Raw genomic sequence first — 6,658 nt, 5'->3', positions numbered from 1 at the left:
CTAATAATATTTAAATATAAAGTTATTTCATTAAATATAAAATTTAATTTATTTTAGGAGTTAGTGTTGTGAAAGAAAGTAAGAGCTTTTAGAAAAGTTTAGGATGACAATTTGTTGTTAAAGATCCTTTACAATGAATCGTGTTTTTTTGATAGATCTATCCTTAGAAAAAGGTGAAGTCCATAGTTAGTTCTCAGCCACTCATCAATCATCACTCAACTCAAGATCATCAAACAAAGAAACAACAGATGCAACGGAACAAGAGGCCAAACGAGGGGTTTTTCTTAGCCGCCACCACCACCACCAGCAGTCCCCCATCATGTAGCTTCTCGCTTTTGGATAATCGGATTTTTAAAGTTTTATATAAAAAGTGAACAATGGTGTTCGTTTATATTCGTTTGTTTAAAATCTAAACGAACAAAACCAAGCATAGGTAAAGTGTAAACAAACATAAACGAACATAAATGCAAACAGTTAAAGGAACATAGATTAACAAATATAAAACCTTTAAATAGATGACTTATTCAAATAATATTTAATTATTTTATATTAATACATAAACGAATGTTGGTGAACATAAATGAACGAACAGAACATGTCTTCTTGTTTGTTCTTTTAACTAAACGAACAAATTTTTTTGTTCATGTCCGTTCGTTTATTTAATAAACAAACATAAACATACTTCCCGCCGAACGTTCGATTCGTTTACAGGCCTACCGGTTGCACATTTGTAAGTAAGCGCGCTCTGCGCGTACAGACATTGGGTACGCGTTTGATGTTCACTACTTACGTGTGTACTGCTGCATTACACACATACCGTTATTGGGTAAACGACTGGTGTAGCGTTACGTGCATACCAACACCGTTACGCGTTTGATACCGCATTATGCACCTACGAAAACCGGGTGGGTTGTGCGTCTCACGGTGCATAGTTAGGCTAGTGAGTCAAATTGCTAGGCATAGACTTATATTTTCATGTTCAATGCTTACTGTACTCTGTTTATTTGTTCTTAAACTTCAAGTTCAATTCTGTTGAGTGATCATGACAGCTTCATCATCGTCTGCAGGTGGTTCTAGTTCCACTGTGTTCCCTTCTTTTCGGTCGTTGACTTACGACGTGTTCTTAAGTTTTCGTGGCAAAGATACCCGCAAGATTTTTGTGGACCATCTCTACACGTATCTTGTACAGCTCGGAATTCACACTTATAGGGACGATAAAACACTTCACAAGGGAGAATGTATTCATCCGTCTCTTATGAAGGCCATTGCAGAATCTCAAATTGCCGTCATTGTTTTCTCGGAAAATTATGGTGATTCTTCATCATGTTTGCGAGAACTTGAATATATTATGAAATGCAAGGATGAGGGAAAGCTAATTGTTATTCCCATATTCTATGGTGTGGTTCCTGCGGACGTTAGAGAGCAGACCGGGAAGTTTGGCGAAGGATTCGCCAAACAAGTGAAGGAAAACTCCGTCGACATTGAATCGTGTAGAAAAGCATTGGAGGCCGCGGGTTTGATTTCCGGGTTGAAACCCAAGCACATGGCTAGCGGGTAAATTTCTTGTTTGTATTTTAGACTTCATTTCTTGTTCTTAAAACATTTGTACTCTGTTATGATTTTCAACGAGCTATGCTATAGAAAGGCCACCTGTCGTATCATACGAACCTTATTTAGTAGTACGAGTCATATGATGTCAAATCAATTATACACACCAAGTATATCACATCATATGGGCCGTATGATAGGGAAAAAACGGTATATGGCCCATACGGCCCAGGCCCATATGGCCATTTCGCCCTGTTATACGGCCCATATGATCATTTTTCCGTGTCAGACGACCGTATGGGACATACATGATACAACAATAGCATGTAAGTGGTGTTTATTTAGCTATGCACTTTTTCAACACGCCTGACCAAACTAAAGTTTTACGGATAAATACACCAAATAAGAGCTATTCATGTACCACACTATATATATATATATATATTATCCTCACCTTACATAAATCTCCTGGATGTTAATATCTTTTTGTGGACTTAACTTTTGTGGATATATATTTTTAAATATTCTAAAATATCATCCTGGATGTTAATATTATCCCTCTTGTAGAGTTGTAGTGAAATCATACTTGTTCCTCTAGACATAATTAAGGGGGTGTTTCAGATTCCTTATTTCAACCTCCTTATAACTTTTGGTAATAAGTTATAAGTTACAAAAGTGTAACTTATGACTTCTCCCCTCACAACTTTTAACTTCTCCCTTAAGCAATCCCAACACACCCCCTAAATAGCATATATGCCTGTTTAACTGAGCACTTCGTGTAACATCCTACTTTCGGTTATTATAATAAAAATAAATTTCGTTATTTCATAGTGGGTCGTTATCGGTTTAGATAAATAGAATACGAGTTGGACCAGTGCTGGGTAAATGAATATGTGTTATGGACTTGGGTTAGGAAAGAAAGAAGGAAAGACCATGGGCTTAAGCCCATGATCCATAAATATATAAACCCTTAATATCCATTTAATCCTCATTCACACATATTCCATACACCACCCAAAACACACACTTAAGATTTCTCTCTAGTTCCTCCTTATCTCTAGCCGAAATCAAGAAGGAAACCGAGCACCGACCCGAGGTAACGATAGTTTAATATTGTATGAGCTTAACCCGTTAGATAAAGTTGCGAAACGACGAGCCGACACCGTTAAACCGTTTAAATCACGAGATCCGGGTGGAATCGGGTATAAACCGAATCTATGATGAGCTTAGGGATCACCCTAGCTCAGATCTGGATCGAACGGGGCGAAAAACGGTGAAAAACGAGTTAAAAATCGTTTTTCCGGTGAGTTCGCGTTTTTCCGGCGGCTTTCCGGCAATGACGGCGCTGGAAAGGCGGCGCCGGAAAAGTAATACGAGGTTAAGGGTATGTCAGGGAATGTTTTGACATTCCCTGACCTAACCCTAGTTCGCTAACGGAATTTAGCGAATTAAGGGTGATTCGTTAAGTAGATTCGTTGAGGAAAGATAACGAACTAGCCTTAGTTCGTGTCCTGATTCGTTAAGGAAAAGATAACGAATTAACCCCCCCCCATTCGTTATAGCCATTCGTTAAAGGAGATAACGAATTAGAAGGTCCAATTCGTTACTTGAACTGATTCGCTATGTGGACTGGTTCGTACAAGGACGGATTCGTCAGAGGTCCAGTTCGCTAGAGGGTTCAGTTCGTTACAAATGACCAGTTCGCTAAGATAAGTCAATTCGTTAAAGACTGAATAACGAACTAGAAAGTTTAATAAAATGACAGACAGTCCCTGGACTTAGAAAAAGAATGAATTAATTACAATTCACCCCTTGAACTTTTGAGTTAGCAAATTAATTAATGATTCGAAATTATAATGGAAAATGTGTTACGACAGTTAATGGAAATAAAATTTTTCCAAGCTCGACCCCAGCCAGGGGCTCTGCCCCTTGGACCCTGCTAGGGGCTGCCGCCCCTAGACCCCGCTGCCAGGGGCGCTGCCCCCGGGTCTCGTTGTGGGTAGTAGCTAAGACTAGAAAGATGATATGAGTAGTGATAGTTAATTGATACATGTAAATATTATACAGTTATCCGTGCACAGCTCAAGAAGGGAATAACGATTAACGGAGAGCGTAACAGGATCCAGGTGAGTTTCTAGCCCCAATTATGTGTCATGTTTTCGGGGCTGTGTGCATACTCAATATGTTTGTTAATACGCTTATCCTAAGAGATAAGTGTATGCCTTATGTGAATAATGTGAAATGTATGAATGATTGCTTGATGGTACGTGAACGATCTTCGGATATTGCACGTACTGTGAGGTTGTAACGCTATGTATAAGGTAAGTATGATACGTATGCTTATGTGTATGAACGTGATAAAGTTAATAAAAGAAGGAAAGGATGGTTGTATGGTTGTATGGCTACGAAAAGGGTACCGAGCCCTAATAATACTCGAGGTATGATGTATGGTTGTATGGTAACGAAGAGGGAATCGAACCCTACTAATATTCGAGAACTAGGGAACCGAACCCTACTAATATTCGAGGAAAGAGAGTACCGAGCCCTAATAATACTCGAGGAAGGAGGGTACCGAGCCCTAATAATACTCGAGGAATGTAGGGCGTAATACTCTTTATAACGTAAGATATGAAAGTAAGTTAGTACAAAAGAAAGTATGAAAGTATGAATGAAAGAATATAAGTTTGTGTGTATTGTATAATGTATGATTAACTAGAACTCACTCAGCGTAGCTGACTTTTAGTATGCACGCATGTGAGTAGGATGAGGCAGCTCGCTTGAGGAGACACGTGGCACTGAATAAGAGGCTGGCATCGGAAGACTCAAGACGTTTAAGTTTAATGTTTGTTTATTTTGAAAGACAAGATGACGCTTTAAGACAAATGTGTTTTGTTATGAAATGTTTTATGAAAGCTTTTATATTCCACGAATGTTTTAATTAACTCTGATATTTAGAACTGCGTTTATGAGTAAATCCAACACGAAAGTAGGGCTACCGGTTACGGGGCCTTACACTTCGCTCCTAATGGCCCTTTGTTGCTCTTCTTAGAGGCACTGCCATACCGTGATAGTTATGTGTCTTAGATTGCATATATTTCTGGAATGCAGGAAACACCATTATCGGTAATGAAATGGTACATGTTCAAATGGTCCAGCCTAAAAACAATAGACTTAACCAAAGTGAATAGATTTATATTTAGGCTTTTTCAGTTATTTGTATGATAAAACCATCTACTGATTTAATTTTCAAGTGAGGAGCTACAAACACTACTATTTTTGCTTCTTTTTTTTAAAATTTTTTTTTATAACTTAGAGCCTCTACCACCTTTTTTTATCTAAACTTTTGGTTGGAATTTAGAGCTTTTATCCTCGTTTATCAGCGCCGCGCATGACAAACATGACCAGACACAACATATTTCATATTATATACGGACAATAGTTAATTCTTTCCCTTTTAATTGTCAATTTTATTTTCATTCTTTTTTACTAAATGTTTGTGTAGCGAAATCTCCGGAAATAGTATGGAATGCTTGTAAAAGGATCTCAGAGTGGGCTGTCTCCTGATGAGTTTATACAAGAAATTGCTTTCCATAACAAAACTTATAAAATAATGCATTTATGTTCTCCATGGATCGGTCCTTATATATCACTGATGCTAGTTATCCTTATATATCCATTGTATAGGCATGAATCGGTTGTCACCAGCGAAATAGCTAACACAATTTTTCATGGTTTGCGGCTCACTTCAAGTGCTAATGAAGGTCCTGTTGGAATTGATACTCGCATGCAAGATTTTGAATCATGTTTAAAAGTTGGGTCAAGTGATGTACGCATGGTCGGAATATGGGGGCTTGGGGGTGGTGGTAAGACTACTATTGCATCTTACGTTTATAAGGAAATATCTGAAAATTTTGATGGTTGTTCCTTTGTTCGAAATATTCGAGAGGCATCTAATAAGTATGGATTGGAGAAATTACAAGAAAAAGTTCTTTTTGATATCTTGAAAATAAAAGTGACAACATGGTCTGTTGAAGAAGGAATGTTAATGATAAGAAGTAGGTTTCGGCACAAGAAAGTTTTAATTGTTCTTGATGATGTGGCGTGCCATGAACACCAAGACGCGTTAGCAGGATCTCATGACTGGTTTGGCGAGGGAAGCCTAATAATAATCACAACTACAGATATACACTTGCTAAATGCTCATAAAGTAGATGCAACATACAATATATCCTTATTAGATGACAAAGAGGCTCTCCAGCTTTTTCATAGGCATACACAGTGTTCTAGGCCGGAAGAAGATCATGAGAAACTGTCTGGCCTTTCCCAAAATGTGGTTTCATATGCTAAAGGTCTTCCTTTAGCACTTAAAGTTTTGGGTCTATTTCTATGCGACAAAGATGCGTGTGAGTGGTCAAGTGCCTTGACTAGGTTAGTAGATATCCCGGGTGAAGATTTTGTGAAAAGGCTCAAAATTAGCTACGATAGCCTTAAACCGGTGGAGCAAGAGTTGTTCCTTGACATTGCATGTATCTTTCGTCATTGGCCGAAATTAGACGAGGCAATGATGATACTTGATGCATGTGGTTTTTACCCGGTTGTAGGGGTAAAGGTGTTATTACAAAAGGCTCTCATAAGTATTAGAGATGGAATGCTTGACATGCATGATGTCATACAAGAAATGGGATACCACATCGTAAGAGGGAAATATACTAACAATCCTGAAAAATTAAGCAGAGTTTGGCAATATGAGGATATTGTAAACATGTGTACTTCAAGTGCAACACTGGTAAAGGTTTAGTTTGCTTTATAAGCTCCACACACACATAGGAGTGGGATCATCTTCGAGTTCTCGAAGAAACTCGTTTAACAATTTTCTTTTCAATACGTATTTTATGCAGGTTACCTTACCAGAAACTAAGTTTTTTTTTACACGAATCGACTATTGAAATAGATGTAACGAGCTGTAACAATACAATGTGTATCGTGAAAATTTACGTAATGTAACAACTCATTATGCCTATTTCAATAGTCATGGATTCATGCATTTTAATTTTAAAAAATGTATATTCTAGTAAATGGAACCAAGAAATAATACATATGAAAGAAAAAA

At 37.8% G+C, this 6,658-nt stretch overlaps 1 pseudogene; it reads left to right on the top strand.

Moving 5' to 3' along the window:
* Window positions 1-1,042: 1,042 nt before the first annotated feature.
* LOC143627501 (disease resistance protein RUN1 pseudogene) lies at window positions 1,043-6,346 on the top strand (annotated as a pseudogene).
* Window positions 6,347-6,658: the final 312 nt, after the last annotated feature.

This window comes from Bidens hawaiensis, unplaced genomic scaffold (genome assembly GCF_021521415.1).
Source record: "Bidens hawaiensis isolate Kalapana, Puna unplaced genomic scaffold, B.hawaiensis_p1.1 tig00004685_1, whole genome shotgun sequence".
NCBI classification, from domain to species: Eukaryota; Viridiplantae; Streptophyta; class Magnoliopsida; order Asterales; family Asteraceae; genus Bidens; species Bidens hawaiensis.
This window is presented reverse-complemented; position numbering and strand designations above follow the sequence as displayed.